The sequence below is a fragment of the Cnephaeus nilssonii genome (genome assembly GCF_951640355.1).
Source record: "Cnephaeus nilssonii genome assembly, chromosome: 8".
Classification (NCBI taxonomy): domain Eukaryota; kingdom Metazoa; phylum Chordata; class Mammalia; order Chiroptera; family Vespertilionidae; genus Cnephaeus; species Cnephaeus nilssonii.
In genome coordinates this window covers 87,842,778-87,870,362 of record NC_137079.1, presented here as the reverse complement: position 1 = coordinate 87,870,362, position 27,585 = coordinate 87,842,778, and the positions used below count along the sequence as shown (strand labels likewise).

At 42.3% G+C, this 27,585-nt stretch overlaps 1 protein-coding gene across 6 annotated transcripts in view; it reads left to right on the top strand.

Annotated features, from left to right (window-relative positions):
* CAB39L (calcium binding protein 39 like) overlaps window positions 1-27,585 on the top strand; it is a 172,035-nt gene that overhangs the window by 15,482 nt on the left and 128,968 nt on the right. For 4 of the 6 annotated variants that reach the window (XM_079779126.1, XM_079779122.1, XM_079779123.1 and 1 more), the window contains 2 exons: window positions 14,472-14,550; window positions 15,678-15,751. The gene's annotated coding sequence lies outside the window, so the exon portion shown is untranslated. Of the gene's footprint in view, window positions 1-12,109; window positions 12,132-14,471; window positions 14,551-15,677; window positions 15,752-27,585 lie in introns of those variants that run through there. The other 2 variants (XM_079779125.1, XM_079779127.1) reach the window with 2 other exon arrangements.

The window sequence follows — 27,585 nt, the reverse complement described above, 5'->3', positions numbered from 1 at the left end:
GACTATCTTTCAAGAATTCAGGACATCGCCCGATTGGCATGGCTCAGTGATTGAGTGTTGACCTATGAACCAAAAGGTCAAGGTTCGATTCCCTGTCAGGGCACATGCCTAGGTTGCGGGCTCGATCCCCAATGGGGTAACGTGCAGGAGGCAGCCAGTGAATGATTCTCTCTCATCATTGATTTTTCTATCTCTCTTTCCCTTTCTCTGAAATCACTAAAAAGATTTTTTAAAAATTCAGTGCATCAACAAACATTTATAAACATGAGAAAATTCGAGGAATATTGTTCCTATGAATTCTTCCTGAAGAATATACTAGAGAACAGAGTTCAGACAACCAAGAAATGATTTTAGAATCTTCAACATTAGGTCAAGTGGTGATCATTGAATATATTTCTCATAGCACTAAGATTAAAAGATGGAAATAATGATGATAGAAGGTATGTAAATGTTATATAGTCTAACAAGATAGAAATAGTATAACCTAAACAAAAAATGGGAGGGGAAAGGAGAGTAAATGAAAAGTAGAGTATGGTGGTGGTTTTCCTCTTAAGAATTATTTGTGAGGAAAAGGATAGCACTTGAAGCTGATTGATGGAAACTTAAACATACTTTAAGTATACATACACTAAGTGGCCAGATTATTATGATCTCTGAACGCATAATAATCTGGCCACTCAGTGTATATCCTATCTAATAAAGCAGTAATATGCAAATTGACCGTACCTTCGCTATGCCCACAGCCAATCAGAGTGAACAAGATGGCGGTTAATTTGCATATGCTGAGGGAGGGAGGAGTGAAGAAAGCAGAAAGCATGGCTGCTGCGCGGGTGGACGGCGGCGCAGCTGTGGCGTACGCGGCATGGTTGCCTCTGAGGTGGTGGCGGGCAGTGTGAGCAGCGGAGATGCGGCCACAGCAGTGGTGGCAGCGGCGGTGGGCGGGGCGCGCAGTGGAGGCAGCAGGCAGGGCGTGGTGGGCGGTGTGCGAGGCCACGGTGGCCTTGGAGGCGGTGGTGGCTGCGGGCGGGGTGTGGCAAGGCGGGTGGCGTGTGGTGGGGCATGTGGGCAGGTGGGGCACGCAGCAGCAACGCGAGGGGCCGAGGAGGCGGCGGCAGCGTGCGCTACAGGTCGGGGTGATCAGAGGCAGTGGCAGCGCACGGCCACAGAGGCAGCTGCGTCAGCAGGCGCAGAGGGTCGGGAGTGCGGGGCGAGGTGGGCTGGGTTGGGTGGGCGGGATGGGCGGGAGGTGCCCCGCCTGTTCGGCCCGCCCCGCCCCGCCCGCCACAGTGGGAGAGGTGGGGGGGTGGGAGGGAAGCCCGCCAGAAGTCTTGCAGGAAATATTCCTGCAACGGGTCCCTAGTATATGTATATTAGAGGCCCGGTGCATGAATTCGTGCATGGGTGGGGTCCGACCAGCTTGGCCAGGGGAAGGGGACATGGGCGGTTGGCTGCCCTGCCTACTGGTCCAACTCCTGGTCGAGGGGACAATTTGCATATTAGCCTTTTTTGTATAGTATATACACTGAGTGGCCAAATTATTATGCGTTCAGAGATAATAATAATCTGGCCACTCAGTGTACTTTGAAATATAAGATAAAACACTAATAAAAATTGTACCAGTGATCAAAAGTAGATGGTGGAGGATAAAGAAAGTTAGAGAAAGTTACTAATTTTGTTACTGCTAATAGCAGGGAACTAATGCTATCCTAAGAGGGGGAGGGAATGAACAGTATTACATAAAGATGTCACTATAGAATTAACCCCAAGAACAAAATACACAACTAAACACTGAAAGAAACCTCCCCTAAAAAGAGCAAATAAAACAGAACACATAGTGATATATACACTTTCTCTATACTTATTTGTGTGTACACAGACAAAAATTAATAGGACATGAAACATCACAACACCAAGAATACCAGGTTAATAAACATAAATGGGCTCAACATAATGATTGCTGTATACAGAAGACACAGCTGTATAAAGTATAAATAATAGTGAATTAATTTTAATAAAGGGAAGGGTAAAGATATATCAGATAAATGCAACTTTTTAAAAATCAGAGTTCATCATCTTGGTATCAGACAAAGGCAGAATTTAGCTCAAAAAGTTGAAGAATATTTTATAGCTTAAGGGCTACATTCACAATGAATTTTTTTCTATATTGATTAAGATATTACATATGTGCATTATGCCCCCATTACCCCCCACCCATCCCCCACTCATGCCCTCACCTCCCTGTTGTCTGTGTCCATTGGTTAGGCTTATATGCATGCATACAAGTCCTTCGGTTGATCTCTCCCCCTTACCCCCAATCTCCCCTACCTTCCCTCTGAGGTTTGACGGTCTGATCAATGCTTCTTTGTCTCTGGATCTGTTTTTGTTATCAGTTTATGTTCATTATAACCCACAAATGAGTGAGATCATGTGATATTTATCTTTCTCTGACTGGCCTATTTCGCTTAGCATAATGCTCTCCAGTTCCATCTATGCTGTTGCAAATGGTAAGAATTCCTTCTTTTTGCAGCAGTGTAGTATTCCATTGTGTAGATGTACCAAAGTTTTTTAATCCGCTCATCTGCTGATGGGCATTTAGGCTGTTTCCAAATCTTAGCTCTGGTAAATTGTGCTGCTATGAACATAGGGGTGCATATATCCTTCCTGATCGGTGTTTCTAGTTTCTTGGGATATATTCCTAGAAGTGGGATTGCTGGGTCAAATGGAAGTTCCATTTTTAGTGTTTTGAGGAAACTCCATACTGTTCTCCACAGTGGCTGCACCAGTCTGCATTCCCACCAGCAGTGCACGAGGGTTCCTTTTTCTCCGCATCCTCACCAGCACTTGTCATTTATTGATTTGTTGATGATAGCCATTCTGACAGGAGTGAGATGGTACTGCATTGTTGTTTTGATTTGCATCTCTCGGATGATTAGTGACTTTGAGCATGTTTTCATATGTCTCGTGGCCTTCCTTATGTCTTCTTTCGAAAAGTCTATTTAGGTCCATTGCCCATTTTTTTAATTGGGTTGTTTATCTTCCTTCTGTTAAATTGTATGAGTTCCCTGTAAATGTTGGAGATTAAACCCTTATTGGTGACAACATTGGCAAATATGTTCTCCCATGCAGTGGGCTTTCTTGTTGTTTTGTTGATGGTTTCTTTTGCTGTGCAAAATCTTTTTATTTTGATGTAGTCCTATTTGTTTATTTTCTCTTTAGTTTCCATGCCTTAGGAGCTGTATCTGTGAAGAAATTGATTCGGCATATGTCTGAGATTGTTGCCTTTGGATTCCTCTAGTATTTTCATGGTTTCCCGTCTTATGTTTAAGTCCTTTATCCATTTTGAGTTTATTTTTGTGTATGGTGTAAGTTGGTGGTCTAGTTTCATTTTTTTGCATGTATCTGTCCAATTTTCCCAACACTATTTATTGAAGAGATTGTCTTGACTCCATTGTATGTTCTTGCCTCCTTTGTCAAATATTAATTGAGCATAGTGGTTTGGGTCAATTTCTGGGTTCTCTGTTCTGTTCCATTGATCTATATGTCTGTTCTTGTGCCAGTACCAGGCAGTTTTAAGAATAGTGGCTTGGTAATACAGCTTGATATATGGTATTGAGAGCCCACCTACCTTGTTCTCCTTTCTCAGGATTGCTGCAGCTATTCGGGGTCTTTTTTTATTCCAGATGAATTTTTGGAGAGTTCATTCTAGGTCTGTGAACTATGCCGTTGGTATTTTAATGGGGAGTGCATTGAATCTATACATTGTTTTGGGTAGTATGGACATTTTAATGATGTTGATTCTACCAATGCATGAACACGGTATGTTCTTCCATCTTTTTATGTCTTCCTCCATCTCTTTTTTCAGTGTCCTGTAGTTTTCTACATACAGGTCTTTTACCACCTTAGTTAGGTTTATTCCTAGATATCTTAATTTTTTTGGTGTGATAGTAAATGGGATTGCTTTTTTAGTCTCTATTTCTGTAAGTTCACTATTGGTGTATAGAAATGCCATAGATTTCTTGGCGTTAATTTTGCATCCTGCTATATTGCTGAATTCATTTATTAAGTCTACTAATTTTTTGATGGAGTCTTTAGGGTTTTCTATGTAAATTATCATGTCATCTGTGAATAAGGATAGTATTACTTCTTCTTTTCCAATTTGGATGCCTTTTATTTCTTCTTCTTGTCTGATCGCAACGGCTAGTACTTCCAGTACTATGTTGAACAGGAGTGGTGAGAGTGGGCATCCCTGTCTTGTTCCTGTGCTTAGGGGAAATGGTTTTAGTTTTTGCCCATTGAGTATGATGTTGGCTGTGGGTTTGTCATAAATGGCTTTTATTATGTTGAGGTATGATCCTTCTATTCCCACCTTTTATCAAAAAAGGGTGCTGGATTTTGTCAAATGCTTTTTCTGCATCAATTGATATGACTGAGTGATTTTTATCTCATAATTTGTTTAAGTGATGTATCACGTTTATTGATTTGCGGATATTGTACCATCCTTGCATCCCCAGGATAAATCCTACTTGGTCATGGTTTGATCTTTCTGATGTACTGCTGGATCTGATTTGCTAGAATTTTGTTGAGGATTTTGACATCTATGTTCATGAGGGATATTGGCCTATAGTTCTCTTTCATTGTGTTGTCTTTATCTGGTTTTGGTACTAGGGTAATGCTGGCTTCATAGAATGAGCTTGGAAGTGTTCCTTCCCCTTGAATTTTTTTGGAATAGTCTGAGGAGGATAGGTTTTAGTTCTTCCTTGAATGTTTGGTAAAACTCCCCTGTGAAGTTGTCTGGCCCTGGACTTTTGTTTGCTGGAAGCTTTTTGGTAACTGCTTCAGTTTCTTCCATAGCTATCGGCCTATTGAGATTTTTAGATTCTTCCTGATTGAGTTTTGGAAGGTTGTATATTTCTAGGAATATATCCATTTCCTCCAGGTTGTCTAGTTTGTTGGAATAGAGTTGTTCATAGTATTTTTTAACAATCCTTTGTAATTCTGTGGGGTTTGTTGTTATTTCGCCTCTTTCATTTCTGATTTTGTTTATTTGGGTCCTCTCTCTTTTCTTCTTGGTGAGTCTGGCTAGAGGTTCATCAATCTTTTTTATACTTTCAAAGAACCAGCTCTTGGTTTCATTGATCTTTTGTATTGTTTTTTTTTTTTTTTTTGGTTTCTATGTCATTAATTTCTGCTCTGATCTTTATTATCGCCTTCCTTCTGCTCAATCTAGGCTTTTCTTGTTGCTCTCTTTCTAATTCTTTAAGTTATAGAGTTAGATGATTTAGTACCATTTTTTCTTGTTTTCTGAGGTAGGCCTGTAAAGCTATAAACTTCCCTCTCAAGACTGCTTTCATTGTGTCCTATAAATTTTGGATTGTTGTGTTTTCATTGTCATTAGAACCCAGGATGTTTTTAATTTCTTCTTTGGTCTCTTTGGTAACCCAATCATTGTTTAATAGCATGCTATTCAGCTTCCAAGTGTTTGAATTTTTTGGATTGTTTTTATTTTAATTTATTTCTAATACTAGAGGCCCGATGCACGAAGATTCGTGCAAGAATGGTCATTCCTTATCCTGGCTGCCGACACCGCCTTTGCTCTGGCTGGAGCCACCTTTTCGCTCCGGCCCAGAGCCGCCTTTTCACCTTCCCACACTGTCCAGAGGCCCGGAGCGGCTGGGGCGGTGTGGAACACCTGTGTCATCACCATGGCGATGATGCAAGTGTCCCACCCCCAGCTGCTCAGCGCCTGCGTATGCAAATTAACCCAACATCTTTGTTGGGTTAATTTGCATACCCATTTCTGATTGGCTGGTGGGTGTTGTGAATGTACGGTCAATTTGCATCTTACTCTTTTATTAGTGTAGATTATGCCATTGTGGTCTGAGAAGATGCTTGATATGATTTCAATCTTCTTGAATTTGGAGAGACTTTGCCTGTGACCCAATATGCGGTCTATTTTTGAAAATGCCCATGTGCACTTGAGAACATATATTCCATGGCTTTGGGGTGAAATGTTCTGAAGATGTTAATTAAGTCTTTTGATCTACTGAGCCATTTAACATTGCTGTTTCTTTGCTGATTTTTTTGTCTAGAGGATTTATCCAGTGATGTCAGTGGTGTATTAAAGTCCCCTACTATGATTGTATTGTTGTTGGTCTCTCCCTTGATATCTTCCAGGAGTTTTTTTATGTATTCGGGTGCTCCTGCATTGGGTGCATATATGTTTATCTTGGTTATATCCTCTTGTGGTATCAATCCCTTTAGTATTATGACGTGGCCTTCCTTATCTCTTGATATGGCCTTCACCTTGAGGTCTATTTTGTCAGCTATAAGTATTGCTACCCCACTGTTTTTTCATTTCCATTTGCCTAAAAGTTATTTTTTCATCCCTTCACTTTCAGTCTGTGTGAGTCCCTTGTTCTGATGTGGGTCTTTTGTAGACAGCATATACATGGGTCATGTTTTTTTTATCCATTCATCCACTTGATGTCTTTTGATTGGAGCATTTAGTCTGTTTACGGTTAAAGTTATTATTGATACATACTTGTTTGTAGCCATTTTTATTTTTTGTGCCTGTGTTCCTTCTTACCTTTTTATTTCTTCTTTTTACACCAGCCCCTTTAGCATTTCTTGCATTGCTGGCTTGGTAGTGATAAACAACCTTAGGCTTTTTTCATCTTTGTAGCTCGTTATTTCCCCTTCAATTTTGAATGATAGCCTTGCTGGATAGAGTATTCTCGGATTCAGTCCCTTGCTTTCCATCACTTTGTAAATTTCCTTCCATTCTTTTCTGGCCTGATGTGTTTCTGTTGAAAATCATTTGATAATCCAATGGGAAAACCTTTGTACATAATTTTTTGTCTCTCTCTTGCAGCCTTTAAGATTCTTTGTCCTGAACATTTGCCATTGTAAATATGATGTGTCTTTGTGTGGGTCTTTTTGAGTTCATCTTGTTTGGGACTCTCTGTGCTTGTGTGACTTTTTTCTTCCCCACATCAGGGAAGTTTCTGACATTATTTCTTCAAATAGGTTTTCAAACCTTTGCTCCTGTTCCTGTTGTTCTGACACCCTATTATTCATATGTTGCTTTGTTTCATGTTGTCCCGTAGCTCCCTTAGGCTTTCCTCCTCTCTTTTAATTTTTTTCTCCAATTGTAGTTCAGTTTGGGTGTGTTTTGCTTCCTTGTCTTCTAATTTGCTAATTCAGTCCTCCACTTCTAGTCTACTGTTGAAACTTTCCATGGTGTTTTTTATTGCAGCTATATCACTCTTTATTTCTTCTTGATTCTTACATAAGTTTTTGATTTTTTTATCCCTCCGGTTTATGAACTGTATGACTCTTATTCTGAATTCTTTTTCTGACATATTGAATGCCTCTGTTTCACTTAGCTGCTCTTCTAGCAATTCCTCCTTTTCTTTCCTTTGGGGGTTTCTTTGTCTACCCATTTTTGTTCTCACCGAAGGATCTAGATTTCGAGTTGTGCAGGAGCTGCTTCTTGGGTGGCAGTGGCTTTTCAGGCAGTGGTTGTTCCTCAGTCCATCATGGCAGCTGCTGCTCCTCAGTTGGCAGCAGTTCCTCTGGTGGGTGCTGTTCGCTGTATTGATGGCTCCTCTGGCTGGTGGGGGGAGGCTGCTCGCACAGCTGCTGCTCCTCGGACATGGATGGGCTGCTCCCGAGACTACTGCTCCTTGGACAGGGTCAGACTGCTCACACAGCTGCTGCTCCTTGGATTGGGCAGGCTGCTTCCATGGCTGCTGCTCCTTGGACGGGGGTTAGGCTGCTTGCGTGGCTGCTGCTCCTCGGATGGGAGTGGGCTGCTCACATGGCTCATGCTCCTCGGATGGGTGCAGGGTGCGGGCTGTGTGCAGCTGCTGCTCCTCAGATGGGGGCAGGCTGTGAGGGGCTGCCGCTCCTCACTCATGGGTGGGCTGCTCGTGTGGCTGCTGTTCCTCGGGTGGGGGCTTGCTGCTCTTTGGCCTGGGGTGGGCTGCTCGCGGGACTGCTGCTCCTCAGATAGGAGCGGGCTGCTAACATGTCTGCTGCTCACGTGGTCACAGTGCCCTGGGCTAAAGCATTGGTCCAGTCAGAGGAGAGCATGCTTCGGAACTCACAGGAGCCTGCACCCGGGGTGGTTGGAGTCTTGGTGACTGTGGGACCACAGCTGATGTAGCAGGTCCCTGGCAGGGGTGGCTGTAGAGTCCCAGGTGTTGTCTGAGAGCACCCTGGGTTGAGGTGAGGCTGGGCTCCTAGTCACAGCAGCTCTCCCCTTCAAAAAGGCGAGGCCTCTGAGGAAGAGCTGGCCTCTCCGGGACTGTTTGCAATAGTAGCAGAGGCTGCCTAGTTAGGCGAGCCCGGTCAGCCTGTCCCCAAAGGTCCTGTAGGATCTAACTGTGACTCACTCACACACACACCCCCCACATGACCACACACTCCTCCTTTGCTCCCTCACTCACGTTCTCTCCCTCACTGCCACCTTCTTCCTTTCTCTGTAGTTGGGTATGGAGTATTATTGTCCTGTTCGTGGATGGAGTCTCCTCTCCGGGTGTCTGGTTATGTGGCTTGCACATTGGTTGGACAGGATAAAATTCACCTCAACAAGACATGACACAAAGGGAACAAAACACGAATGTTCTCACAACACCGGTAACCCCAATATAAGTGACCATCAGAGAAAAGAGAATTAGGGGAGAGAAAAGAGAGCACAAACGATATCGAAGAGAGAAAAAATGGTATGAGAGAAAAGAAAAGGAAGAAAAAGAAAAAAAATATATGTGCGGAGAAAATACCAGAGAACATACAGGTAAACCAAAACAGGTAGACCAGAACAAACACCAAATACCCAGTAAAGAAGGTGGGGGCAGAATCTTACATACAGAAACTAAGGTTAAGAATTGGATGAATATGGGGAGGACCTCAGTTCAGTATAGAGGAAGTAGAAAGGGGATGAGTGGGTAAAAAAAAAAAGCAAAAGTGAAGAAAATAATAATAAATTTACAAAAAAATTCATTAAAAATGGGATAAAAAATAAATAAAATAAAATAAATTAGGATGAGGGAAAAATAATGTGAAAAGAGATAGAAAATAAATGAAAAAAGGAAAAGATAACAAAATAATAATAACATTAAAATAAAAATGAAAAAGTGAAGTGTCGTTCCTTTGGCTGGCTTAAGATCCCAGTCTTCTGTACTGTCTGCGGTTTCTCAGTTTCCTGTTGTTGGGACTGAAGGCTTCTCTTTAGGCCAGTCCCTGAGGACTCTCAGGGACTCTTCAGATTTTTTTTTTAATCCTTTTTACCATTCACGGTATATTCTGGGTGTAGCTGCATTGGTTGCCTGGAGACTGTAGGGAGAGGGACTATCTCTTCAGAAGAAAATGGCTTCCCAGGTCCCATGCATCAGGTATGACTCAGCGCCAGACTCACTGCCACTTCTCCTGGACCCTCTCCTCTCCCAAGACTCCACAAGTCTGCACCTTCTCCTGCACCTCAGCCACGGGTGAATTCCATATCCAAAAGGTCCTATGAACTAGGTTCAGTGAAGAAAAGCAAAGGCCACAAATAGGGGAAAGAGCTACGCCTCTGCGAACCCCTCTACTGCCGGCACTGCGCGGTCTGGGCAGCCCTCCAGGCTGCCCCCTCTGGGCTCAGTCTTTCATGACTGTGGACCCAGATCTAGAATCCCCTGCCACCAGCCATCCTGCAGACCTCCTTACCACAGTCAGACGCTGTGCCTATCCCAAGGTACGCGGCTCGGTGCTGTTTGCCTCTGACCCTCTGGGTTTAGAGGTCTGGCAGTTCTCTCCAGCCAAGGTCCTTGATTTTACCCTTCTCCAGGCGTCCTCTGCCCTTCCCAGCTGTGAATTGTCTCACCAGCTGTGTCTCCTTCACCAGTTCGGGGTGGATGTTATTCGATTCAGCTGCTCATTCTATCTGCTCTGCGAAAAGGCTTGGGACACGTCCGTCTATTCCGTCCTCCCATGAATATTTTTTTGAAATGTTCATTTACCAAATGACATATCAACAGCTCTCATAAAATAAAAATTACTAGAGATGTATGCAGAAATAGAAACCTGCCAAGGGGACTTTAACACTTCTCTCAAAGTAAGTCCAGTTAAGTGGACAAAAAAAATTAGTCATAGTACATAAACAATAAGGTAGTTCTCACATCCTATATAATAAAGAGATAATATGCAAATTGACCATCACTCCAACACACGAGGTGGCCGCCCCCATGTGAACACAAGATGGCCACCACAAGATGGCTGGGAGGGGAGGGCAGTTATGGGTGATCAGGCCAGCAGGGGAGGGCAGTTGGAAGGGACCAGGCCTGAAAGGGAGGGCAGTTGGGGATGATCAGGCCTGCAGGGAAGGGCAGTTAGGGGTGACCTGGCCAGCAGAGGAAGGCAGTTGGGGGAGGACCAAGCATGCAGGGGAGGACAGTTGGGGGGGGGCCCAGGCCTGCAGGGGAGGGCAGTTGGGGGGGGACCAGGCCTGCAGGGGAGGGCAGTTGGGGGGGACCAGGCCAGCAGGGGAGGGCAGTTGGGGTGACCAGGCCTGCAGGGCAGAACAGTTAGGGGTGACCAGGCCGGCAGGGGAGGGCAGTCAGACATCCCTCGAGGGGTCTCAGATTGGAGAGGGTGCAGGCTTGGCTGAGGGACACCCCCCGGTGCACAAATTTTGTGCACCGGACCTCTAGTATTTATATTAAAGATCCACAAATAGAGAATACATCTTTTCAAGTGCACAGGAGACAGTTACAAAAGTCAATTTTATACCAGACCATAACGAAAACCTCAGTTCCAATAACTAAAATATCAAACAAAAATCTGACTACATGCAATAAAACTAGAAAATGAATTTAAAATATAAAAATTGACTTCAGGTTTCTGTAAGATGATGACAACTGTCTAAATCCATACACCTTTGAAATACCATACAGATCTATAAATGAAGCAGATTAAACCACCACCACCCTTGCCTAACAGTATCAAATTATGGGTATGTAGGGAAATAAACTGAAATGTAGCAGAGCAAGCTGTGGAACCTATGCTGAAGTGGCAAGTGAGGTTGAAATTGTTCAGAACAGGAGAGATAAGTAGGAGCTAGGGTCAATAGAATGCAGATTAACTCAAGAAAAAGAAAGCTCCACGCTAAATGGGAAATACCACGAGGTTTGAGGGCTGTTAAACAAAAGGACCTTGAAAGTGCATGGGACCAAAGAGGAAGTTTCAGAAAGGCACTGCTTCTGGGAAAAGAAGATGACTTGGAAGAGGCATCATTTACCTAGAGGCTTGGTGGTAAAGAGAAAGAAGAGGTAGTAGGAATTGGAGAAACCGAAGATAGATCATCCTTTCTCTACCTCCACACCCAAAAGGAGTCATTGATTTAAAACACTGTACTTTTATATACCAACACGAAGTGCTATTGAACTAGAAAGTCCACTAATTCTTCCAAATCCCTCACTCCTGTTTATGTACTATTGTTAACTGGTTTAGGAAAATAAAAACACTCAAAATGAACAGAAAATGGTAGACAAGGCCCATGTAAAGTTGCTATAAGTAGGAAACATAAAATGAGAGTCAAAATATTTCAGTTGATGAAGTCTCCCCCAAAACATCCAACTACAGAGCTAAAAAAAAACTACAGAACAATACTATTGAGCAGTAAAAAGAAGGATCCATTACCCTTTGAGACAGCATGGAAGGACCTGGAGATTATTATGCTAATGAAATAAGCCAGTCAGAGAAAGATAAATATCATATGATCTCACTTATATATAGAATCTAATGAACAAAATAGGTCCAGAGACATGGATGCATGGAACTGAATGACAGATTATAGAGGGGAAGGTGGTGGAGGGAGTGGGAATTTTAAATTTATGCATATATAAATAGCCCATGGACACAGACAATAGTGTAAGGTAGGCCTGGGATGGGGTGGGGCCTGGGTGGAGGAGGACAAAGTGTGTGGGGGGGGAAATAGGGGACATAATGCTAACAATATATTTTTTTAAAATCATCTTTTAAAATGAGGCTAACATTCAAGGTACCTGAAGAAGAAGAAATTTGACTGAATATAAAGGGCATTGAGGAAAGACATAAAGACAACCAGAAGAATGAAAATTAAATGAAGAAAGGTAAAAAGAGACAGAAAGTGATTGATATAGACAATATGTAAAATTAAAGTTCCTAAGAAGAAAAACAATAGTAGCGCTAATCTTTAAACTTCAATCCATGAAAACATTCTGGAAGTAACAGAAGACTTACATCTACATATTGAGAAAGCTTGTGTATTGGAAAAGTTGGTCCACAATGGTCAACTCTGAGTCATGTCCTGGCAAAACTATTGGACTTTGAAGATAATGAAAAATTCCTCTGGGTTTCCAGTCATAAAAAAGAGGTTAGCAACAAACTTCTCAACAGAAACATAAAAACAAAACAGTTATTGAACAAATTTAAAATCTATGAAATTGTAAGCCAAGGATTTTATAACTATGATTCAATCCCAGAAAAAAAATAACAACCATGCTAAATGCCACTATATTAACAAAAATTTCATGATGAAAATGCCACGACAAAGTGGAAAGAATATTTAAACTTATACCACAAAGAGGTAATCTCAATGGAAGTAACCTAAAAATCAAGGCAAATGACTATCAACCCCATAGGAAAGTGGGCTAAACAGATGAAAATAGAGTTCATGGAAAAAGAAATGCAGATGACACACATATAAAAGATGTTGAACTTTAGTCATACAAAGAGAAATGCAAGTGAAATCTATGCTAAAAATTATAGTTACACTAAAGCCTTTCTCACCAAAAATCAAAAGTATATAATAGGCTCTATAGATTATGAGGAAACAGACACTTTGAGGCATTGCTGGTAAGGATATAAAGGTCCAGGAGGGAATTTGGCTATATCCAGCAAAATTTTGTATACATTTATCCTTCAACCCAGCATTTAACTTCAAGGAATTTGTTCTAAAAACACACTGGCATAAAATATAAATGGTCATTTGTATAAGGTTAGTTACAACAGCATTACTTGAATTAGCAAAAGATTAGAAATAACCAAAATGCCTATTAATGGAGAACTGATTAAAGTACATGCAACAATGGAACTATCTCCAGGTCGATGGTGTCCCTTTCAAGTCACCCTTTTCCCCAGAAGTCATAAAGTGATATAGAAAGTTTCCATGTACCAATATAGAATGACCCCCAGAATATATTATGAAGTAGAAAAAGAAACAAAGGAAGAGAATAGCATATAGAGTAATCTATATGTAGAAGGAGGTAACGGGAAAGGTGCCAACAATGGAAGAGAGATTGCTCTAAATATAACTTGTTTATATAATTTTGATCTTGAAATCATGGATATTTATATATTCAAAAATAAAATTAAAAGGTAGAAAGAAGAAAAATCTAAAAAGGAACTGAAACACATTTACAGAATTACAGCATTTTGGTGACATAGCTCATAAGAAAAGGAACAATTTCTAATGATTTTAGAATATAGATTTTGGGCCGTGCCTTCTTAATGGAATATATTCAGTAATATTGTTGTATTGCTATTTTTAACATACTTTATGTATATTTTTGGTAAAATAAGTGTTGCAAAAAGTTGATAATTATTGAATAAAGTCTTAGAAGTTTATCAAATTTTTATTTGATATATCAACTTCTATATCAACTTTCTTATAACTTAAATTTAGTCTGGAAAGCCCTTTGACAGATTGAGTAAAGCGGGAATGAATATAAAATTACATAATAGGACAGCTAACATAATAGAGTACATGTTATGTGGCAGGAATAGTGCTGTTCCTGCTTTATAGTGATACTAGAGGCCCGGTGCATGGATTTGTGCACATTGAAAAGAAATTAATTAGAAGGTGGCCGCCAGGGCGGGACTGGGCGAAAAGGGCCGGACGTGCCCTGGAGCCAACCTCCCGTGGTCCCTCCCCGGCCGGCCACACCTGGGGCAGCACCAGGGCTCGAAGAGTGTCTGCAGAGTGAGCAAGATCCCTCTGGCCGGTGGGGTCCCTTGGCCTGGCCTGAGGGGATCGGGCCGAAACTGGCTCTCGGACATCCCCCGAGGGGTCCTGGAGTGCGAGAGGGCACTCTGCAAAGTTGCTGTCCCTTGGCAGCTCCTGCATTGCGTATCTGCCCCCTGGTGGTCAGTGCGCGTCATACCTACTGGGCCTTCGGCCAGTCGGCCAGTCACTCAGCCTTTTATATATATAGATAGCTCTTACTGCTATATCATTAGGCTCTTGCCGCTACCCATTAAGACTCATAATATTGGCCCTGGCCGGGTAGCTCACTTGGTTAAAGTGTTGTCCCAATATGCCAAGATTGCAGGTTTAATCCCTGGTTGGGGCACATACAAGAATAAACCAATGAATGGATACATAAATGGAATAACAAATTGATGTTTCTCTCTCTCTCTCTCTCTCTCTCTCTCTAAAAATCAATTTAAAGGCGGAAGGAGGGTGAGAAGATATTAATCAAATAATTTATATGCATACATGCATTGCCCATGGACACAGACAATAGACAGGTAAAGACCTGGGGTGAGGTGAGAGGGGGTAGAAGGGGGTAAAGGGGGGAAATGGGGACATCTGTAATACTTTCAACAATAAAGTAAATTAAAATAAATTTTTTTCTAAAGGTGAATAGAAAAATTTTAAGTTAATTTAAAATAAATTACTATGCAGCATAAAAAAGATAACAGAGAGCCTCGTATATTGATATGGAAAGTAGTTAATATATTGTTAAATTTAAAAAAGCAGGTCATCAAGCAGTATAAAAAAAGTCAGTTCAAAAAAGACTCATGATATTTTCCTATGAGGTTTAGAGCAGTTGAGATTTAAATGAGATCTATATGATTCCAAAGCCAGTGCTTTTTCTACTACATTATTGCAGGATATACATCATATATTGAGAAGAAAGAACATAAAAAACTAAATGTCCTATTTAAACCTGTAGTTGCTGCTCAGAAAATAAAAGATGCAGAACCACAGTTAGTGGTTTGTCGTTCTTCATGCAAGAGCAGTATACTAAAGGAGAGCAGTGTATGTTTCCTCTTGTTTCTGATGGTAAATTGTAAACACACACTGACACACACAAGTCCTTATATTGATTTTGGAGATAAAAATTTTACAAATGTTTTATTCATGACTGAAATTATTAAAAGATATGAACTAAAAGTATGACAAAGCAGAAAAGGAAACAAAAACCAGTGAGCATGGGTTTTCATGATGCTGTTAAAAGCAAAACACCCTTCAAAGCTTCTCTGTGTGACACTAGTATGAAAAGAATATGCAAAGCTTACAAAGCTCTTCTAAGCATTGTATATTCTTTTCATACTAGTTTAAATAAGCGTGTTTCCTCCTGTAGAAGGTGAGGGCTATGTAGATTTGAGAGGTGCTAGAGTTTCCCTCACACAGGTCACACCTTCACATTTCTGATAAAATATTTGCATTCAGTTTACAACTACTTTTTAAAAGATCTACCACTGGAAGTTGTTGGGGTAGAGGTATATTCCTATTTTAATTTGATTTTTCTGTATAAGATTATGATAGAAATTTAATTTTATAATTCTGGTATATACTGGATAACAAAAAAATATGATGAATTTGCTGTAAAGATTTTCAAAATTAATTTTGAATCTTTTACTTTTTTCAGAAGCTGTGTTGGTCAGTGACTTTATTGAAGGCTGAGAGTTGAAATGAATTTGCAGATGACACACAATTTCTAAGGTAAGCTAATATAATAATTCAATCAAGATTGTAAGTGCTCTTGACAGACATGTAGACTATAGTAACACACTAAAATAAAATGTATCAAGAGAAAATATAATACCTTGATTTAAGTTTTATAAAACAATTGCAGAAGTATTAAATAGATTTCCATTTCTGACAATATAATAGGCTACAGATCACCAAATATATAAACTACTGATTCAGTATTTTAAAAACCCTTTATAATAAATGGATGAACCTATAAGAAAACTGGGGCTAGAAACAAAACAAGTACACTCTGTGAGGTAAACAAGTGCTAAAGTCACTGAATACTTTAGGAGTATCCATGGATTTCTGCTGGCATAGAAACTTGTACATGGAGAGAAATGAGGACTGGTGAAAATTCCTTAGATTCTATAAAGTGCAGGGGCCCTGATCAGTGACCATTTTGGAGAAGTGTACAGCCCTAGATAGTGTTAAAATCTCCCTAAAAATTCCTGGTTACCAGCTCAAACTAAACTCCACAAGTAGAGTTTTAATTTAAATTGGACTTGGGTCTGTAATGCTCTTTGGTACCTGGCAGGAATTATCACAAATTAGCATTACAATAGATCCACAATACTTTTTAGCATATTATAACATACAGGATGGGGCAAAAATAGGTTTACAGTTGGGAGTACATGTAAATGCAGTTTATTTTTGTGTTACTATTTATTAATTACTAGAGGCCCGGTGCATGAAATTCTTGCACAGGGAGCGGGTGTGTGTCCCTCAGCCCAGTTGTACCTTCTCCAATCTGGAACCCCTTGAGGGATGTCTGACTGCCCATTTAGGTGGGCAGTCAACATCCCTCTTCATAATCCAGGATTGCTGGCTCCCAACCGCTTCCCTGCCTGCCTGCCTGATTGCCCCTAACTGCTTCTGCCTACCATCCTGATCACCCCCTAACGATTGCCCTGCCAGCCCAATTGTCCCTAACTGCCCTCCCCTGCCGATCAGGTCGCCCCCAACTGCCCTCCCCTGCAGACCTGGTCGCCCCTAACTGCCATCCCCTGCAGGCCTGGTCACCCCTAACTGTCCTCCCCTGTAGGCCTGGTCCCGCCCAACTGCCCTCCCCTGCAGGCCTTGTACCTCCCAACTGCCCTCCCCTGCAGACCTGGTCCCCCCCAACTGCTCTCCCCTGCAGGCCTAGTCCCCCCCAACTGCTCTCCCCTGAAGGCCTGATTGCCCCCACCTTCCCTCCCTTTCAGGCCTTATCCCTCCCAACTGCCTTCCTCTGCCGGCCTGGTCACCCCTAACTGCCCTCCCCTGCTGGCCATCTTGTGGCAGCCATCTTTGACCACATGGGGGCGGCCATCTTGTGTTGGAGTGACCATCAATTTGCATATTACCTCTTTATTATATAGGATTGTATTCTTTTCCATCTGAACAACTGGAAGCCTACTATTGCCTCACCCTGTGTATATATACACTGAGTGGCCAGATTATTATGATCTCTGAACGCATAATAATCTGGCCACTCAGTGTGTGTGTGTGTGTGTGTGTGTGTATATATATATATATATATATATATATATATATATTTCCTACCTAATAAAAGAGAAACATGCAAATTGACCATACCTCCGTTATACCCACAAGCCACGCTTACCAACCAATCAGGAGCAAGTATGCAAATTAACCCAACCAAGATGGCAGTGGCCATGGAGCTGGAGCAAGCAGGAGTCTTGGATTGTCTCCAGCGATGGAGGAAGCCAAGCTTCCCGCCCACCCTGGCCTGCCCTGGCTTCCACTTAAGGCTGCAAAGTTTCAATTATAGAAGATAATAAATCCCAGATACCTGCTTCCAGCCTATGCTTGGGTCGCTGGGGGACGTGGCCGGCCTGCAAACCACCACAGGCCCCTCGCCCAGCTGCCCCACGCCCCAAGGGAACCCACACCCTGATCTGGGACACCCTTCAGGGCAAACCAGCCAGCCCCCACCCGTGCACCAGGCCTCTATCCTATCTAATAAAAGAGTAATGTGCAAATTGACTGTCACTCCAACACACAAGATGGCTGCCCCCATGTGGACACAAGATGGCTGCCACAAGATGGGCAGCAGGGGAGGGCAGTTGGGAGGGACCAGGCCTGCAAGGAAGGGCAGTTAGGGGTGATCAAGCCTGAAGGGAAGGGCAGTTGGGGGGGACCCAGCCCGGCAGGGGAGAGCAGTAGGGGGGGACCAGGCCTGCAGGACAAGGCAATTAGGGGTGACCAGGCCTGCAGGGGAGAGGAGTTGGGGGGGGGGACCCAGGCCTGCAGGGGAAAGCAGTTAGGGGCAATGAGGCTGGCAGGGGAGGGCAGTTAGGGGTGACTGGGTCGGCAGGGGAGGGCAGTTGAGAGGGATCAGGCCTGCAGGGGAGGGCAGTTGGGGGCAACCAGGCCGGCAGGGGAGCAGTTAGGCATCAATCAGGCTGGCAGCGGAGTGGTTAGGGGGTGATCAGGCTGGCAGGCAGAAGCGGTTAGGGGCAATCAGGAAGGCAGGCAGGCGAGCAGTTGGGAACCAGCAGTCCTGGATTGTGAGAGGGATCCCAGATTGGAGAGGGTGCAGGCTGGGCTGAGGGACACCCCTCCCCTCCCTCGTGCATGAATTTCATGCATGGGTGGGGTCCAGCCAGCCTGGCCAGGGGGAGGGGACATGGGCAGTTGGCTGGCCTACCTGCTGGTTGAACTCCTGGTCGAGGGAACAATTTGCATATTAGACTTTTATTATATAGGATATACACTGAGTGGCCAGATTATTATGCATTCAGAGATCATAATAATCTGGCCACTCAGTGTACATATACATGTATTTTATGATGTAAATGTAATAGTCATTTCTGCTATAAAACGTGTTTTGAGAACACAAATTTGTTCTAACATGATTAATATATTAGGGAACAGTATGAGCATAATGCAGTTTTCTCATTTGCTCTTGTGCAATTTCATTCATGAGAAACATTACATGAATGCAGAAAACCATCCATTTGAACCAAGCCACAAGGAATATACAAAATGCACATATGCACACACCTACAACACCTACTAGCCATCTCAGTGTACCATATATTAAATGTTACCTCCATCCATATTTGATGTTACAACTTTCCAGCTGATTTCAGATAACCCTATTTCTGCTGTTTCAAAATAACTCACAAGTTACAACTCTTCTAATACCCACTTTCACAAGAAATGTGAGGTCTATTTCAAGATGAAGTGCCAAAATTATTGTAGTATTTACATATTTTCTAACCATTTAACATGTGTAAAACTTTGCTACTGTTTTTATTAGGTTCCTACCTTTAAAAAAATGTTTTTATTGATTTGAGAGAGAGAGAAACATCAATGTGAGAGAAATATCAATCTGTTGCCTCCATCATGCGCCCAACACAAAACCTGGACATGTGCCCTGACCAGAAATCAAACCAGCAACCTTTTGGTGCATGGTATGATGCTCAACCAATTGAGCATACTGGCCAGGGCAGGTTCCTACCTTTTATAAAAAACTAGAGGCCCAGTGCACAAAATTTGTGCATGGGTAGGGTCCCTAGGCCTGGTTGGCGATCAGGGCCGATCTGTGGGGCAACCAGCGGGGCAATCGGGGGGCCCCTGCTGGCACCTGCCTTGGCAGGCCTGATGCCAACCACTCGCTGGCCCTGCCCCCCACCGCCACGGCTGGTTGCCTCCCTCTGCGGGACAACCGGTGGGGCGATTGGGGGGCCCCACTGGTACCCACCTTGACTGGCCTGGGGCCTGCAGGCTGAGGGAAGCTCCTGCGTTGAGCGTCTGCCCCCTGGTGGTTAGTGTGCATCATAGAGACCAGTCATTGCACCAGTTGTTCTGCCCTTTGGTCGATTTGCATATTAGGCTTTTATTATATAGGATGTCTCTGACAAAGTTTTTGAGTATTGAGCTCTAACCCCACATTCCCTATAATTCCTGTGGTTCTTATTGCATTATTTAATACTAGAGGCCCGGTGCACGAAATTCATGCATGGAGGGGGGTTGTCCCTCAGCCCAGCCTGTACCCTCTCCAATATGGGATCCCTCTCACAATCCAGGACTGCTGGCTCCCAACTGCTTGCCTGCCTGCCTTCCTGATTGCCCCTAACCATTTCTGCCTGCCAGCCTGATCACCCCCTAACCACTCTGCTGCCAGCCTGTTTGCCCCCAACTTCCCTCCTCTGCCGGCCTGGTCACCCTAACTGCCCTCTCCTGCAGGGTTGATCACCTCCAACTGCCCTCCCTTGCAGGCTTGGTCCCTCTCAACTGCCCTCCCTTGCAGGCAGGGTGCCTCCCAACTGCCCTCCCTTGCAGGCAGGTTGCCTCCCAACTGCCCTCTCCTGCTGGCCATCTTGTGGTGGCCATCTTGTGTCCACATGGGGGCAGGATCTTTGACCACATGGGGGCAGCTATATTGTGTGTTGCAGTGATGATCAATCTGCATATTACTCTTTTATTAGATAGGATAGAGGCCTGGTACAGGGGTGGGGCCAGCTGGTTTGCCCTGAAGGGCATCCTAGATCAGGTGGGGGGTTCCCTTGGGGTGTGGGGCGGCCTGAGCGAGGGGCCTGTGGTGGTTTGCAGGCCGGCCACACCCCCTGGCAACGCAAGCGGAGGCCCTGGTATCTGGAATTTATTTTCCTTTTACAATTGAAACTTTGTAGCCTGGAGCGGAGCCAAGCCTGGGGCTCCCTCCGAGGCCAGCAGCCATTTGTGTTGGGGTTATAATTGAAACTTTGTTGCCTTAAGCGGGTGGGCCCGGCCAGGGTGTGGGGAAAGCTTTGCTTCCCCTGTTGCCGGCAGTAACCCTGGCCTGCTCTCTCAAGCTCCATTTTGCTGCCATTTGTTTGAATTTGTTTACTTTCTATAATTGAAACTTTGTAGCTTGAGTGGAGGCTTAGGCCTGGCAAGGGCAGGCAGAAAGCTTGGCCTCCTCTGTTACCTAGGAAACCTTGCTCTCTGTGGCTGTAGCCATCTTGGTTTGGGTTAATTTGCATATTCGCTCTGATTGGATGGTGGGCGTGGCTTTTGGGTGTGTTGGAGGTATGGTCAATTTGCATATTTGTCTATTATTAGATAGGATAGCATGGTGATTTTAGCAAAAACTGGCTATACATGTTAATTACAGATTATTTGAAAAACATACATGAATACAAGAAGAAAATAATCACCAATGATCCAACATTAACATTTTTGTAATCTTTCCATGTTCATATGGAAGGAAATGTTTCTGTAAAAATACAATAAAAATTTGAGGCACATATTTTTTACTAAGTTTAGCATCTTGGATTTTTCTAATGTGATATTTTGTAATAAACATATCCTCATTTCTTTAAATATTTTTAAGAACATGATCATGATATTCTATATAGATGAATGAACTACACTCAATGTTTAGCAGGTATGCTTAATGCCCTATGCTTGTGCTGGTTGTGTGGACAACTGCTTTGTCTGGTCAATGCTCATGCCATATATAGTCCTTCATAGTATTCTAGTATGATCATTTGTATATGTGATGTCTGTGGTGACTTCTCTTTCATTTCTAATTTTGTTTATATGAGTCTTTTCCCTTTTTTCCTTAGTCATAGGTTTGACAATTTTATTCATCTTTTCAAAGAACTTGTACTTTGTTGTATTAATTTTTTGTGTAGTCTTTTTGTTTTCTATTTCAATCAATTCTGCTCTAATTTTTATTATTTCTTTCCTTCTGCTGACTTTGGATTGCTTTTGTTCTTTTTCTAGTACTTTAAGATGTAAAATTAGGATGTTCACTTTTGATTTCTCTTGTTTCTTGAGATAGGCCTGTAATTATAGAAAAATTCCCTCTTATTACTGCTTTCATTGCATCCCAGAAGTTTTGATATGTTGTCTTATTATTCTCATTTGTGTCTATATATCTTTTGATCTTACCTTTTATTTCATCTTTGACCAAGTTATTTTTTTAGTAGTATGTTGTTTAATCTGTAAGTATTTGTGGGTTTCTTTACTTTTTTTTGCAGTTGATTTGTAATTTCAAGGCATTGTAGTCAGAGAATGTGCTTGTATAATTTCAATCTTTTTTAATTTGTTGATGTTAGTTTTGTGACCCAACATATGGTATTTCCTTGAGAATGTTCTGTGTGCACTGGCAAAGAATGTATAATCTAGTGTTTTATAATGAAAGGCTTTGTAAATGTGAATTATGTCTATTTGGTCTAGTGTGTCATTTAAAGCCAAAATTTCTTTAATGATTTCTGTCTGGATGATTTGTTTAGAGCTGTCATTGGAGTATTAAGGTCCCCAACTATGATTGTATTTTAATCTGTTTCTCTCTTTAGTTCTGTGAGTAGTTGTTATCACACACACACACACACACACACACACACACACACACACACACACTGAGTGCCCAGATTATTATGATCTCTGAACACATAATAATCTGGCCACTCAGTGTATATCCTATATAATCCTATATAATAAGAGGCTAATATGCAAATTGTCCCCTTGACCAGGAGTTTGACCAGCAGGCAGGTCGGCCAACCACCCATGTTCCCTCCCCCTGGCCAGGCTGGCCAGACCCCACCCTTGCATGAATTCATGCACCGGGCCTCTAATATATATATATATTAGAGGCCCGGTGCATGAATTTTTTTGAGATAGGCCTGTAGATCTATGTACTATACACACACACACACACACACACACACACACACACACACACACACACTGAGTGGCCAGGACCGCTAACTCCTAACTGCTCACCTGCCTGCCTGCCTCATCACTCCTAACTAACCGCCCCCCGTGCCAGCCTGATCAACCCTAACCGCCTCTGCCTGCCAGCCTGATCACCCCTCACTGCACCCCCGCCGGCCTGGTCGCTCCTCACTGCCCCCCCTGCTGGCCTGGTCGCATGCAGCCTGCTGTTCGGTCGTTACTGTGAGGGCATCCTTACCAATTTGCATATTACCCTTTTATTAGTGCGTGTATATCCTACCTAATAAAAGAGTAATATGCAAATTGACCCTAACTCCGCTACACCCACAAGCCACACCCACCAGCCAATCCGGAGCAGATATGCAAATAAACCCAACCAAGATGGCTACAGCCACAGAGAGCAAGGTTTCCCAGGCAACGGAGGAAGCCAAGCTTTCCGCCTGCCCTTGCAGGCCTAAGCCTCCACTCAAGCTACAAAGTTTCAATTATAGAAGGTAAACAAATCCAAACAGAAATGGCGGCAGCCACGGAGCTGGAGAGAGCAGGCCAGGGTTGCCCCCGGCAACGGAGGAAGCCAAGCTTTCCACCTACCCTGCTGGCCTAGGCCTCCACTCCAGGCTACAAAGTTTCAATTATAGAAGGTGAATTAACTCCAACAGAAATGGTTGCCGGCCACGGAGCGAGCAGGAGGCTTGGCTCCACTCCAGGCTACAAAGTTTCAATTGTAGAAGGTAAATAAATTCCAGATACCAGGGCCTCCACTTGGGTCGCCAGGGGGTGTGGTTGGCCTGCAAACCACCACAGGCCCCTTGCTCAGGCCACCCCACGCCCCAAGGGAACCCCCATCCTGATCCGGGACACCCTTCAGGGCAAACCAGCTGACCCCCACCCCTGCACCAGGCCTCTACCCTATCTAATAAAAGAGTAATATACAGATTGACCATCACTCCAACACACAATATGGCTGCCCCCATGTGGACACAAGATGGCCAGCAGGGGAGGGCAGTTGGGAGGCACCAGGCCTGCAAGGGAGGGCAGTTGAGAGGGACCAGGCCTGCAAGGGAGGGCAGTTGGAGGTGATCAACCCTGCAGGGGAGGGCAGTTAGGGGTGACCAGGCCGGCAGAGGAGGGAATTTGGGGGCAAACAGGCTGGCAGGGGAACAGTTAGGCATCAATCAGGCTGGCAGCGGAGTGGTTAAGGGGTGATCAGGCTGGCAGGCAGAAGCGGTTAGGGGAAATCAGGAAGGCAGGCAGGCGAGCAGTTGGGAGCCAGCAGTCCTGGATTGTGAGAGGGATGTCCGACTGCCCTCAAGGGGTCCCAGATTGGAGAGGTTGCAGGCTGGGCTGAGGGACACCCCCCCCCCCCCGTGCACGAATTTCGTGCACCGGGCCTCTAATATATATATATATATATATATATATATATATATATATATATATATATATTATTGTTTAAAGTATTACAAATAGTAGTACATATGTCTCCTTTTCCCCCCCTTTAACCTCCCCCCAGCACATGCCCTCACTCTCCTCCACCCAGTGTCTGTGTCCATTGGTTATCCTTATATTTATGCATATAAGTCCTTTGGTTGATCTCTTACTCCCCCAACACCCCTCCCACGCCTTTCTGCTATATTTTGACAGTCTGTTCAATGCTTCTTTTTCTCTGTATCTATTTCTGTTCATCAGTTTATGATGTTCATTATATTCCATAAATAAGTAAGATCATGTGATATTTATCTTTCTCTGACTGGCTTATTTCACTTAGCATATTGTTCTCCAGTTCCATCCATGCTGTTGCAAATGGTTAAGAATTCCTTCTTTTTTACAGCAGCATAGTATTCCATTTTGTAGATGTAACATAGTTTTCTAATCCACTCATCTGCTGATGGGCATTTAGGCTATTTCCAAATCATAGCTATTGTAAATTGTGCTGCTATGAACATAGGGGTGCATATATTTTTTCTGATTGGTGTTTCTGTTTTCTTGAGATATATACCTAGAAGTGGTATTACTGGGTCAAATGGCAGTTCCATTTTTAGTTTTTTGAGAAAATGCCATACTCTTTTCCACAGTGGCTGCACCAGTCTGCATTCCCACCAGCACTGAAGAAGGGTTCCCTTTTCTCCACATTCTCTCCAGCACTTCTCGTTTGCTGATTTGTTGATGATAGCCATTCTGACAGGTGTGAGATGGTACTGCATTGTTGTTCTGATTTGCATCTCTCGGATGATTAGTGACTTTGAGCATGTTTTCATATGTCTCGTGGCCTTCCTTATGTCTTCTTTTGAAAAGTATCTATTTAGGTCCGTTGCCCATCTTTTGATTGGGTTGTTTATCTTCCTTTTGTTAAATAGTATGAGTTCCCTGTAAATGTTGGAGATTAAACCCTTATCGGTGATAACATTGGCAAATATGTTCTCCCATGCAGTGGGCTTTCTTGTTGTTTTGTTGATGGTTTCTTTTGCTGTATAAAAGCTTTTTATTTTGATGGAGATTTTAATGATGTTGATTCTACCAATCCATGAACATGGTATATTCTTCCATTTGTTTATGTCTTCCCTCTATCTCTTTTCAACGTCCTGTAATTTTCTGAGTACAGATTCTTTACCTCCTTGATTAAATTTATGCCTAGGTATCTTAATTTTTTTGTTGTGATGGTAATTGGGATTGTTTTTTAGTTTCTTTTTCTGTGAGTTCGTTATTGGTGTATAAAAAAAGCCATTGACTTCTGGGTGTTAATTTTATATCCTGCTACATTGCCGAATTCATTTATTAAGTCTAGTAGTTTTTTGATGGAGTCTTTAGTGTTTTCTGTGTACAATATCATGTCATCTGCGAATAATGACAACTTCACGTCTTGTTTTACAATTTGGATGCCTTTTATTTCTTCTTCTTGTCTGATCACCATGTCTAGTATCTCCAGTACTATGTTGAACAGAAATGGTGAGAGTGGGCATCCCTGTCTTGTTCCTGTTCTTAGGGGAAGTGATTTGTTTTTGCCCACTGAGTATGATGTTGGCTGTAGGTTTGTCATATATGGCTTTTATTATGTGAGGTATGATCCTTCTATTCCCACCTTGCTGAGAGTTTTTATGAAGAAAGGGTGTTGGATTTTATCAAATGCTTTTTCTGCATCAATGGATATGATTATATGGTTTTTATCTCTCAATTTGTTTATGTGGTATATCATGTTTATTGATTTGTGGCCATTGTACCATCCTTGCATCCCCAAAATAAATCCTACTTGGTCATGGTGTATGATCTTTCTAATGTAATGCTGGATTCGATTTGCTAGAATTTTGTTGAGAACTTTGGCATCTATGTTTATGAGGGATATTGGCCTATAATTCTCTTTCTTTGTATTGTCGTTATCTGGTTTTGGGATTAGGGTAATATTGGCTATGTAGAAAGAGCTCGGAAGTGTTCCTTCCTTTTGAATTTTTTGGAATAGTCTGAGGAAGATAAGTTTTATTTCTTCTTTGAATGTTTGATAAAACTTCCCTGTGAAGCCGTCTGGTCCAGGGATTTTGTTTGTTGGAAGTTTTTTGATTACTGCTTCAATTTCTTCCATAGTTATCGGCCTATTCAAATTTTTTTATTCTTCCTGGTTGAGTTTTGGAAAGTCATATTTTTCTAGGAATATGTCCATTTCTTCTATGTTGATCAATAGAGTTGGTCATAGTATTTTTTTAATGATTTTTTTAATGAGTCATATTTTTCTAGGAATATGTCCATTTCTTCTATGTTGATCAATAGAGTTGGTCATAGTATTTTTTTAATGATTCTATGTTGTTGGAATAGAGTTGGTCATAGTATTTTTTTAATGATTCTTCATATTTCTGTTGGGTCTGTTGTTATTTCGCCTCTTTCATTTCTGATTTTGTTTATTTGGGTCCTCTCTCTTTGCTTCTTGGTGAGTCTGGCTAGAGGTTCATCTATCGTGTTTATACTTTCAAAGAACCAGCTCTTGGTTTCATTGATCTTTTGTATTTTTTTTTTTTTTTTTTGGTCTTTATGTCATTTATTTTCGCTCTGATTTATATTATTTTCTTCCTTCTGCACACTCTTGGCTCTCCTTCCAATTCTTAAAGTTGAAGAGTTAGATGGTTTATTACCTGTTTTTCTTGTGTTGTTGATGTTGTTTTTTGTTTTTTGTTTTTTTGAGATAGACCTGTAGATCTATGTACTTCTCTCTCAAGACTGTTTTCACTGTGTCCCATAGATTTTGGATTGTTGTGTTTTCATTGTCATTTGTTTCCAGGATGCTTTTTATTTCTTCTTTGATCTGTTTGGTAACCCAGTCATTGTTTAATAGTATGCTATTTATTCAGCCTCCAAGTGTTTGAATTTTTGTGATTGTTTTTATTGTAGTTGATTTCTAATTTTATGCCATTGTGATCTGAGAAGATGCTTGATATGATTTCATTCTTCTTGAATTTGGAGAGACTTTGCCTGTGTCCCAATATGTGGTCTATCTTTGAAAATGTCCCATGTGCACTTGAGAAGAATGTATATTCTGTAGCTTTAGGTTGGAATGTTCTGAACATGTCGATTAAATCCATCTGATCTAGTGAGTCATTTATGATTGCTGTTTCGTTGCTGATTTTTTGTCTAGAGGATTTATCCAGTGATGTTAATAGGGTATTAAAGTCTCCTACTATGATTGTATTGGTATCAATCTCTCCTCTGATATCTTCCAGAAGTTTTTTTTAATGTATTTGTGTGCTCCTGCATTGGGTGCATATATGTTTACCAGAGTTATAGCCTCTTGTTGTATCAATCCCTTTAGAATTATGAAGTAGCCTTCCTTGTCTCTTGTTATGGTCTTCACTTTGAGGTCTATTTTGTCAGCTATAAGTATTGCTATCCCAGCTTCTTTTTCATTTCCATTTGCCTGAAAGATTTTTTTCCATCCCTTCACTTTCAGTCTGTGTAAGTCCCTTGTTCTGAGGTGGGTCTCTTGTAGACAGCATATATATGGGTCATGTTTTCTTATCGATTCAGTCACTCGATGTCATTTAATTGGAGCATTTAGTCCATTTACATTTAATGTTATTATTGACTAGAGGCCTGGTGCACGAATTCGTGCATTGGTAGGGTCCAGCCGGCCCGCCCCAATGGTGGCCCAT